The 12,151-nt window shown below is 44.6% G+C and overlaps 1 protein-coding gene across 1 annotated transcript in view; it reads right to left on the bottom strand.

Moving 5' to 3' along the window:
• STX8 (syntaxin 8) overlaps positions 1 to 12,151 on the bottom strand; it is a 111,504-nt gene that overhangs the window by 1,714 nt on the left and 97,639 nt on the right. The gene's annotated exons all lie outside the window — the stretch shown is intronic.

Genomic DNA, 12,151 nt, shown 5'->3' with positions numbered 1-12,151 from the left:
GTGCTCCATCCTTCCCAAAAATCTGATTGGTTCATACGCAGAAATTAATGACTAATATGATCTTACAAAACTTTATGACTATTTATTAGTTCAGGCACACCATGCTGCTATGCAGGAAGTTGGTGTTAAAAAAAAAAAAAAAGTTATGGATAGTTTTGAAGACTGATCCAGAAAACCAGCAAAGCGGACTTGCACAAGCTCACCCTCCACGACTAAAAACACTCTGTGATTCACATACAGCATTATTAAAGGCCAGAGAGAAGGCGATGCAGCCATCCAGGCTATGTTTTGTCATAGCCTGTTAGATGAAATTAATTCTCTAACCCCAAGCCAGAGGGGAAATCGCCTGCCCCTGTTAGCTGAAAGCAATGCGTTACTGGAAGAGGACTGGACCCCTGCGGTGGACACCGTGGTCTCCGTAAGCAGTAGGGAGTCCCCGAACGTCCCAACGCCTCGCGCAGTCGCTGAACCACTGCACGATGTCCTGCACGCTTCACCCAGCGGCCTCTCTCATCCGCACGCACGCTTCCCCTCAGATTAAACTTTTAATTATTAGGCTTTTGTTTTGGTTGAGTATCTGATCTGCAGCATCCCCCTGTCAGAGCTGTGGGAATACGCTAGGGCTCCAAGAGCGGAAAAAATGTCCCTTCATTTGGTCCGTTAACAGATGACTATTACTCAACCACTTACAATATTTACAAGTCCAGCTCATGGCAATTAAAAAAGGATGTATTAAAATAAACTCCTCTTTCCAAGCTGGAAAAGGATATTAGACATAGCTTTTTGTAAATAGTGTCATGTTTTCTGTGCAGAAACTGTTTCTATGCCAGGGGTCCATGATTTTTTTCCAGTGAAAGAGAGTTGCCACCAGCAGTATTTTTTCTTTCATGCTCAGTTGAAAACATTTGTTATCTGAATTGAGCATTAGCAGCGCTTCACCAGATTGCGTTAAAAAAAAAAAAAAAATATATATATATATATATATATATATACACCCAATACATATACCCAGCCTTGGGGTTCTTGCTATAATCACGAAACCTGATCCAGATTGCAAACTGCTTAAAAAGCTTCACCCTGCGTGAACACAGACTTTGACTGGCATTTCTGATTTTTAAAGGAGGAACCGATTGCACCGAACTTTTAGATCGTTGAAGTGAGTTGTCCAGGTCTGAGCTGGTCATCTCAGCTCTCCCCGCCAGTGGAGACCGGGAGGCAGGTCTACATGTCAGCCTAAGACAGATGTCCAAGATCGAAGGGGTAAATCGCCCTCTGGGAGGGGTTTACATTGAGGTTTCTCAATAGTCAGCATGGAGATGACTAGTTTAGCCTTAGGTAGTTGTCTAACTACCTTTTGCAGTTAGGCAAGGTGATTCCCATCCAAAGAGAGCCCTTCATACTCAGCAGTATCTAGACAGCAGCTCACCTAAGCACCTGGAGAAAACCACAGTCTCCATTCCCAGGGACTTCAGGGGACCATTCAAAGGCACGAATAGATGGACAGCATCTGCTTCCCATTGCATTTTTAATGCTACAAAATGCCTCTTTTTGCCTCGGACACCTCTCTGCCCCCTCGCGTTTTTTTTTCATCTCTCTCCCCACCAATTTTGCAGCAAGCTCCTGCTGCTCCTTTCCTACCCCTACCGAGGACTTATTTTTGGCACTCATTTCAAAAGCGGCCCCTGACCACGCTGCCCCTTTTCGAGGGAAAGCGGCGGGAGCAGACGACTTCTCACTTAATGAAGACCCCATCCACACGCAGCCATCACTGGTGCGGCGAGGGCGAGGACCTCGTGCAGAGGGCTGTCTAGAGATGGGACTTTTCCCAGTGGTGTTTGCCAGGTACCAGCTCCCTCGCAGATGAATGTTTCAGGATGCTTTTGTGCCCTTCACGCCCATTCCCGTGTTTGCAACGTGCCTGGCACCGAGCTCTCCCCGCTTCCTCCATCAGCACAGTTCCCCACCACTTTCCCCTCGAGCAGCTTCGCATTTCTCAAGGCCAGGAGATTCCCTTGTTTGCAGAGTCCCACGACGCCTAGCCTAGCTCCAGATCCTGATCCGAGGTTTGTGTCCACCAGTGTGAGCCTAAACACATTTGGAGCGGATGGATCTTGGAGCCTAAACAAGCAACCTGCTCCTGCCCCCGAAGGGACGGGAGATCGCTATCGTTTGCTTCTCAGGAACAGCAAGCTCTCGCCAACCATCTCAGCGTCATCTATCGACGCAAGCTGCTGTGCTGATACATTGGGAACGTGATCCATATTTTATTTGGAGGTATTCAATGTGGCTGGAACCAAACAACCTGCTTAAGTTGGGACGAAATAAGATCTGATTAAACTGCCACGTTCAGATTTTCTGTTATGTTTTGCACTGAAGGGAAAAGTTTTAGAGGGTGCAAATCCTTTGCACAGTTTCAGTGTAACTGAGTTTATGGATTTTAGCAATTAAGAGACAACCGAGATCAGTTTCTTGGAAAATACTCTATAGGTGTGAATTAGTAATGATACAAGGTAGAGTTAATGGGGCATAATTATTCTTTGACAACTCCCAAGAAAAACTCCACATAAAACCAGAATCATTACACAGCAGGAACTCGGGAAGGTGGGGGACCAATAAAGTATCGCTAACGTGCCACAGCAGACTGAATAGGACATGTAAGAGAACATTCAGTGCAACAACAGCAGGACAGCAAAATGAAATAAACTTCATTTTATTCCTGGAAAGAAACTGGTATTAAAAACCTGAAGCCACTTTTCTCTTTCCAAAAGCAGTGGTCAAGTATTTACTCCCCATATGAGAGAGAGGAAAGCAGAGATGGCACGTGTCAGTGCAACATAAATCACAAACCAGCTAGTATTCGAGGCTTATCTGATCCACTCAATATGCACAAAAAGAATAGAATAACATAAATTGGCAGCAACATACAAATTTCAAAGTACCTCTTGCATGATAGAGACCAGATGTTACGCACATTGTATTTTTTCTTACAATATTCAACAGCAGATTACAAGGATCTGAAGCTTTTAAGCTTGGAGTTTCACAGACTGCAACATGCTTTCATAACAAAAAATTCCGGATACGATCTGACAGTAATTATGCATTCTGGATTCCCTGTCTGCTTTTCTTTTCTTTTTTTTTTTCTTCCCCCTCCCCTCAAGTCCTGCAAAATAGAAATATTCTCCTCATCAAGAACTCCTTCGTGAATCAAAGCCACTAACAAAGTAAACAGGAGTCGGAGAGTGGAAGCAAAAACAAACAGATTCCTGCAGGAAGAAAAAGGAAATGGTGACAGAGAGATAAATTTGTACTGTGTTTCTCAGGGAAAGGTGAGAAACAAAAGCAGAAGCCTGCATGCAATTAGAGAATGATCAATTAAGGCAGGTTGGAGAAAGCCTAACACTCTGGAAGCTCCATATGGCTACAGAGCTTGAGGAACTGCTGGTTAAGCTTAGAGAAGCCGTGCGGGAATGCAGAAGGCATGTTCTCGGAGCACACGGCATTTCCATGTTCTGGACAGAAGCACCGTGCTGAGCGGCTCAGCCGCTGCACCCCTTTTTGGTCACCCTCGGCAGTGCCAAATGTGTCACAGCTTCGAAGTGCACGGAGCCCGGATTCCCACGGGCACCCAGGGACATGGGGGCTCGCCCGGCTCTGCAGGTCCCCAACGCTGCAGGAGCGCCGCTGCGGCGCCCGGTGGAGGCAGCTCCTCGCGCTCGGCCATCCCGCGGCACAGCGGCTGGAAACACGGTTCTGCCTCCGATTCCCACGAGCGCGGGTCCATGGGGATCACTGCACAAGCGGCTTTACCCGGATTTTATCTTACTGTGAGGATGAACACTGACATTTGTCAGCTCCATCCTGATCCTCCTGTCCCTTGACACCAGAGGGGTTAATACTCCAAACCGAGCAAAAAACGTAACATCAGTTTTTCAGACAGAAGATGGAAAGAAAAGGTTATGATATGCATAATTTATCTTTAGGCTAAGCTCAGGAACCGTACCTCCCCACTGTTTAGTCTGTCTCCCCTAAACCCCTTCCAGCTGTAAGATCGGAGGATCTGGTGTCCACAGCAACACCCCATCTCAGTGGGGTTACCTAGGGAGCCCTTCTCCAGGCCCCAAATCTTTCCCTCCCTAACTTACAGCTTTGAGAGCAAATGCTCCAGTGCTCAGGTATAAAACTGTCGCAGACACCCTTCCCCACTGCACCTGATTTACTCCCCCAGGAATAACCTTGCAGTTGGGGTTCATATACAAATGCAAATATTCTCAGTTTGCATCTGCTTGAAGGGGTTTGGGCATCTAAAAGATGGTTTCCTATCACCAGTTCGCACCTAATTTCCCAGAGGGTTAATGATCTATGTAAATACAGTTGATGGCTTTTCTTGGAACAGGAGGGCTGAAGGACTACCTTCCCTCGTGTCTATTAGGCCAGATGGTAACTGCCCTGGAACAGTTGGGACTGTATAACTTAAGGATGCAAGTCCCTGTTAGAAATAAGACCACACTTAAAATTCATGCTCTCTGGTACGCTGCCAGCTACAAATAACACAGTCACACTGACGGCAGTCCAGAAAGTCACTTTATTCGCTCTCTTCCTCCCAACTTTTGCCACTTTCCCATCACGGAGTCCTAGACATGGCTCGGAGCTGCATCATGCTAGGCACCGTATAAACATGGACCAAAACATCCCTGCCCTCAAGAGCTTAAAAAACAAGTCAACTGGCATCGCTCTTTGGTGGGATACAGAGCCCACGCGACAGACACTGCACGTACGTCAGCCTTCAGCACCCGGCGCAGCGCTGCGGAAACGCCGGATGGACCGCAAAGGGCTGCTAGACGGTAGACAAGACGAACAATTCTGTTTTCACATTTGTAGCTTAACGGACGTGCACAGGGTGCCATTTACTAGGTAAGCCCATTAGCCTTAAACAACTGTTATGAATCACAGCTAACTCTGATGAATTGGTTTCCTCGGAGAATAGTGGATACCTACCGTCGGCCAGCAGTCGGCTTTGGTGTTTGTGATTAATCACCACGAATTTCCAGTGCCTTGTGCTGACTGTTCATATAGAAGCCATGGAAGCTGCTGAGACTGAACGATCTACAGTTTCTTCAAAGCCCTTCTAATTCCTAATGTTAATGACGGCTGGAGCCCAGGAGAAGTTTCTGGTCATGAGCACTCCTGATGATGAAGACAACCCCTCGCAGCACTCGGACAAAGCAGCCAACTGTTGCTTGTCAACTCAGTGCTTATGCCAGCTTTCTGACAAGGCAATATTTACTGTGAAATATCCACTTATTGTGCTGAATATAACTCCTGGGAATCTGAGTGTGTTTAGTATCTGGCAGCGATTCAAGCGCCTTTGAAAAGGCAGGCAGGAACCCTGTCATAAATACATCTTGTTTTGACAACTCCCTCTTGAATAAGTGTCAAAAGATTTCTGGGCTGCTTCTATTAGACTATTGATTTACCATTAAAAATTGCTCCGTACCCATGGAATAGTGGCTATTTAGATTTAATATGTTATCAATTAGAGCGCACTAGTTTCCATGAGAGGTTCAGTGTTACAACTTCATACAGAGTAGGCTACGCAGAGGAGATGGTTATCGTTAAAAGACAACGTGAAGTTAGGAACATTGCTCTTTGGCATATTGCGTTCAGATAAGAAAATACTCATCTCATTTCTATAAATTCACCCCGGCCAGGGCTAATTCCAGGGACTGAGGACACCTTTGTTTAATGGCATAAACATCAGAAATGCTCCACTGCAGCTATAGCCCCTTATCTTCCAGTCCACCGGAAGACAGCCAGATACAACTAAGTGCAAAGAGCAAGTGTTTGACGTTGTTTCATATGGCTGTCCAGTGTCCTGTGCTAGCGCAGTGGGTAGGTCATTAGCAACATGCCCCTGCCACAACCCCTAAACTCAACAGGGAGGCCAGCACCCACACCAGCACCTCCCAGACCAATTTAACACATAGATTATGAAAGGCACAGGTGGGTGCTGATGTGTCCAGGGCTTTGCAGGGGGCGGATAGGTCATATTAAAAGGTCTCTAGTGGTGATATTGGACTGCCCTTCTGCCTCAGAGGCTTCAAGGTGGACACCAGGTCCACTCCACTGCTCTTTGTTCCATGTGAAGCCTGTCAGTTATGGACGCAGCAAGGAGATGCTCAAGATACCCACAGTGCAGGAGATACCCACGTGCCTCTCCAGCTCTCTGAGGATCAGCTCAGCCTAGGTTGCCAATGTAAATATCCAACCACGAGCAGAAAAACAAGGTGCAATCAGCTGGGAGAGCTGTTACTGGAAACATTCAGCAGGGACATTAACAGCTGCATGTCTGTTCCTGTTCCCATCCCAGACCCAGAACGTGGAGAGCATCGTTCACTCGCTATCTCTTGATACTGGCTGGCCACAAGCATTTCTTTACTCATTCGAGCCCAGAGAGGCAGAGGCACCCACCTCTCTGCTCCCCCCGTCTTTCTCACTGCCAGGGCATGCTGCTACCCTGGGCTCTGCAGGAAGCTCCGATTTAGTTAGGCTTGTCCAGAATTGAAAACTAGTGCAAAACAGAGCTGCACGATGGATACCAGTACATCATCTGTCCACCAATTTCCAGCTTCCGGAACAGCCTTTTCCCACGGAATAATCATGGAAAAGATCGTAAATGCTTTTAAAGTATATTAAAAGAGTTCATGAAAGCAACTGCGCAGTGAATTTGCCTGCGATAGCTGAGGTCTGGACTCAATGAGCAAGGAAATCTCTTCCAGTACCTGCTGTTATAGTTACTGCACAGAGTACTGGATGGTCCTTACAAACAGGGTAAGTAAATAAGAGCATATGTCAAAGGATATCTCTTGTTTTCATGGGGGGGGGGGGCATAGCCACTGGTTCTCTTCCAAGTTCAAAGTTAATCTCAGAGTCAAACTCTAGGCAGTGCTCTGGAATCAGGCTTCTCTGGGATCAGGATAGCTTTGCCTCTCCCCTTCTAACCAGGGTCCAGGAGTAGCTTTTTGGACATGGACTTAACTAACACGATCCCTGCCTTTGTCACCCCAGAGTCTGAGTCAGCTGGAAACCCAGAGATTCGGAAAAGAGCAGCCCTTCTGGTGAGCCATAGGGTTTTGTGGGCTGGGAGATCTTTCTGAACATTAAGCATATACAAAAAGTGAACGTGACTGTGCACCGGCTGCTTGCTGGCTTTGGGATGGTGAAATAAGTATTGATTTCAGCCAATTAAAAGAAAAATGCCAAGGTGTTTTTGGGTGGAGTTCATCCGCCCGGATTTCCAAATCTGAAAGGTTAACATCCAAGTCCGATCCAAGAATGTCTAATATAGAGCTGACAAATCCCACCTAAAAAAAAAAAGGCACGTGCCCCTTTGAGATCTCCCCCAGTACCTGCTCTCTGCAGAGGGGCAGCATCAGGCAAACAGCTCTGCGCCGTGGAGCGAGCTAATGCGTCTGCCAGCAGACGACTTTCGGAGCATCTCTCAAGACCCGCTCTTTTGCTTGTTGGCAACTGTTTATGAGAAAAGGAGTTTTGCCTGGGATTTTCCACGTCTTTTCTGCTGGTTTGGGTGTAGCGTCATTCTCGATAATGCCGAAGGCTCAGCACAGAAGATCGGTGTATTTTAAAGTTTACAAAATAATAATAAAGAGCATGCTATGATTTTAAAGAGCCTGGTATAGCATTACATTATCTGGAAAAAGCTGCTTTTTTTAATGCCAAGAAAGCTATATTCCCACAGAACTGTCTACCCAGAAGTTTATGAATAAGTCTTCCTTTATAAGTGACACGGAGCGCTAACTTATAAACACATAATAGTTGTTTTATAAAGCAGGAGAGAAGCAGGGAAAAGGCAAAGTTTCAAGGGGAGCCTGCAGCGTCTCGGCTGCTTTCTTTAAGGACTTCTTTTTAATGTCGCAGTTTAAAAAACACCAAAAAAAACCCTTTTATCTGCTTTTTCAGTAAGTTAATTTTAAGTCCATGTTGCCAGGTATATGGCAGAAACCCTGCCCAAATCTGTTCAAAACCTTGATTTTTCAAGGCAACAGAGAATCAGCTTGGAAGGCTGACTCAGAATTCGGTTCACATAGCTAAAGCACTAGTTTAATATGGCAAGCACCCGAAGAAATCCATCTTGCTGTCCTTTATGTTCTCTAAAAAAAAAAAAAAGCCAAACACTTTCTCCCCCAAAAGCCATAAAATCTTTCCTTCTAACATTTTCCTTCTTTAAAGTGAGACAGGGCATTCAATTTGTATAGCATTAAGAACCACTTTAGCATAAATCCCACACTATTAAGCTGGCCTGTATGTAAATACACTCCCCGATTCCTACACCTGCATCATTGAAACCACGTCTCTCGAGGCCTGTTCTTTATTAGTTTTGTGACAGCCAAACCTTTTCTTGGGCGATACGTCTATGTAAAATGCTGCAGTCGCACATTATCCTACGCCCCCGTCCACCCGAAGGAACCTGGACCTTATTGCTTTTGACCTTCCGCTTCAGCTGCTGTGACTTGAGACGTTTAAGGCTACAATTGTACCTCTCAACTCTGACATCAAAATCATTGGCAATTCTCAAACAAAATCAAGAACAGGCTCCGAGAACGGTTTATTAAAGACTCCAAATGCCCATGTGTTTCCTTGGGTCTAAAGGAAAAAAAAGAGACACTTCCGAAAAAAGAAGAAAAAAAAGCTGAGCTCTTTGGAAACAACAACTGTTGCATTATTAATTCCTTATTTGGAAGAAAGAAAAACCTAGGTCATTACTGTGTAAGATGAAAGAAAAAAGGAAGTTATTCCACCTTTGGAGTTATTCATGCAATGCTAGGTTAACCTGAAGAACCTGATTATCTGAGTCAAACATATAAGGCTTTGTTTATACACATTAACTCCTCAGTCCACTGTATTGCACATATGAAAAAAATGCATTTTTGAGTTCTTTTGGCCAGATTGGAGCCTTTTGCAGCTACGCTTCATTCTCAGGCACACAAGCGAGTTTGTTATTGTTAATACAATCCTTTGGTCAGAGCATGAACATACCTTACGTTACTGACAGCAGTACCTGTCGGCAAACAAAGTGTGGATAAATAAGCAGCAACTATAGGAAATCAAACGTCAAATTTGGCCTCAGAAGCAGTATGAATTGTGTTTAAATCCAAAATGTTTATTGCTTCAGTGGTCAAATAATCCCTCGTGTTTAGGTCCCAAACCACATGCACCATCCAACTGAACGAAAGGAAGTGAGATAAGTGTTTCTCTTAATCCATTATTGTTATATCTCAATTTGCTTCTTTTTTAAACTATTTTTCAAATTACAAAGGCATGCCAGATAGTACATTGACCTACTTCCAAGTGCAATTGCAAAGAAATCCCATATTCTTTCAAAAAAAAAGACAGATTTTGTAAAAATCCAACCTTAAATGAACTGCAATAGTCAGAGGAGTATTTCAAATGAATTTAGTCACAGCTTTCTCAATAGCAGACCTCAACCGCTGCTGACGTTTCCAACACCTCCTTCGATACTTAGTCAATCTGCGCAAAGGTATACTTCTACATTTGGCAGTAGTCAGAAGCTTTAGGTCCAACAGTTTAAAAAACTACATAAATTTCACATCTAGAAGTCAATTTAAAAAACACAATTCATTAACCTCTTGCATTAAGCTGAGAACCAGACTGGAAGGGCATTGAAAGAGCCAAGGTCGAGAGGAAGGTTTCCTGAATGAATTAGGAAACATAGGCACATTTTACCTTTCAAGACAGAAGAACTGGAGCTCACACACAGACAAGGCATATGTTTGAAGACAAGTAGAGAGCACAGCAAGAAACAAACTCTAAGAGTTGTTAACTTCCAGTGAAGACTGCCGGAAAGGGAGCACAGAGCTCAATCTGCATCTGCTTTTAAACAGCACAAGTCAGTTCACGCAGAACAACCTAGGAGAAACGTTTCAATGTACGTTTTATATAGAATTACTGCAGTGTCAATAAAGAGCATTAAAAATTTATACACGTATAACCCCTCTCTACAAACAATTGTTTCTAAAGATGTGGTAATAAAAGTATTTACGGAACCCATCATTGCACAAAGAGCAAGTGCAAACTCACTCTGAGACCACGTTAGCTTATTCAAGTTACTCCCCGCAAAACCCAGCATCACCGTGCCCATCGTACTCACTGCTACACCAAAGAAAAGCTCAGAGTTATTTAACAAGCAATAACAACTACGCAGCAAGAGTGCACAATTTCTCTCTAAATTTGTCGAGATAACCATGCTAAATACCATCCAAAAGAAAGTCCCTTTGGAGCACAAGCTGCCTTCTCGGGTAAATTTGTACAGGCCCTTGCACTCATGCCCAGCAAAAGCTGACAATTTAAGACCTCAAGTCTCCCTGAGAGTCATTTTTGGTGTTTTCCCACATACCATCTATTTTACTTCTGGCCAAACCTGGCAACCTCTATACATCTCTGCCTGATGCCTTTTACTGATGCGTGTGCTAGAGAAAACATCAGATACGTACATATGGATTTGTACAGAAGATCAACCAGATGCCAGCAAGCAAAACACTGGAAACATTCTCATGTTTTTTCCTTTTGTTCTTGCTAGAGTGACTTCATAGACTTTTGTTTGTCCCAACACTGCTATTATCAAACTATTTCCAACCCCAAAGGTCATCGACAGACATGGTTACTGGCTTTTTTTTTTTTTTTTTGTGCATGTGGCTTATTTTTTCTTCTCCCTCCCCTCTTTTTTTCTTTTTAAATAAGCACGCACATTTTCCAATTTTCCCTTCTGCAGACTCTCTAGCATCCTTTTCCTTAGATAAACAAGGCCAAGAAACAAGATCAGTCAAGCAATGCACTGCATTTCTGAACTGTGTTACAGCTTGGAACAGGACTTGTGAAAGTCTGAAAAACCTCAATGTGCACTAAGCTTTCCCAGAAGAAAGAAAATAAAACAAGCCCAGCAAACAGGATCATCGAGGTTCTATAAACCCCTGTATTTCAGACAAAGTTCACCCAAGTGAGAGCCCAAACAAGCCCTAAGTGCCACCAAAACTCTTGCGTTTTGGCATAAGCTGTGCAAAAATCAGCAGGAAAGGACAAGAAAGCGCAGACTTAACCGAAACGTCCCCTTCTCTTGGCTCACCAGAAGTTATTCTTACCAGTCCGTCGAGGGCAATGAGCAAAGAAGAATACAAGTAGTATTTGGTGTGGACTGAAGGTTCAGGGCAGGGAGAACAACAGGCACTCAGGGCTAGAAGGTGTTAAGGAGAGCCAGGTGAAGTTTGCCTTTTAAGAAGACAACCACCTAAGAACATCCAAAGGTTACCATCAGGCTGTCCTCCAGTAGCACAGGCTACAAATTTTTGTACCAGCTGCCCCATTCTATTCCTCACACTAAAGAGACTTTTCATTGCATTAAAAAGCAGAGATTTACCAGCCAGTCCTAGCACTGGCTGCAAGAAAAGGCACCCACCTGGGGCTATAGGTGAACTAAATCCCAGAAATGCTGCATTTCCTGCCTCCCGCCATGCCCTAATTGCACGTGTTCCTCCTCACGTGTGTATATCCGTGCATCTTCTCCAACTCGGCTTCAAGCAGCTTCCTCCACAAGCCGTTTACTCTAGCACGAGATACAGAAGCTGCAGCCCAACAGGCAAACTGAAAATGGTTTTCCTGAAAAAAAAAAGAGTCTGCCAGACAGCAGCTCACCCCCAAGCTGCCACCTGAAGCAAGCAAGGAGAAGGCAGAAGACATGACAGATGATCTCAGCAGGGAACTGTTGTTCTTCCACTACTTTCTCCAGTAAAAAACAAATGAAAAGAAATCAAAGGCTTGCTCTGCTGGCCTTGAGCAGAAGGGGACATCTGCCTGGGTCCATCTGCCGTCATCCTGACACCCTGGTCTTTGTTATTGGCAGGGTCAGTCTCCTACCATTATAGCTCCCTGAACTGCCTCACCAGGACACCACTGCTAGCACAAGGAAAGAGATGGGGACATGGTGAGAGGGAGCAGGTAACCACTAGATCCACTTAGATGCATCAGTAAATTGTCCCACTGGGCTCTTAAATCACTTTTGAAAGTTTTACCTCATCCTTTGTTTTTCACTCAAATGCTAGGAGTACTCTGCCACTAGTTA

This window comes from Apteryx mantelli, chromosome 19 (assembly GCF_036417845.1).
Source record: "Apteryx mantelli isolate bAptMan1 chromosome 19, bAptMan1.hap1, whole genome shotgun sequence".
Lineage (NCBI taxonomy): Eukaryota > Metazoa > Chordata > Aves > Apterygiformes > Apterygidae > Apteryx > Apteryx mantelli.
This window is presented reverse-complemented; position numbering and strand designations above follow the sequence as displayed.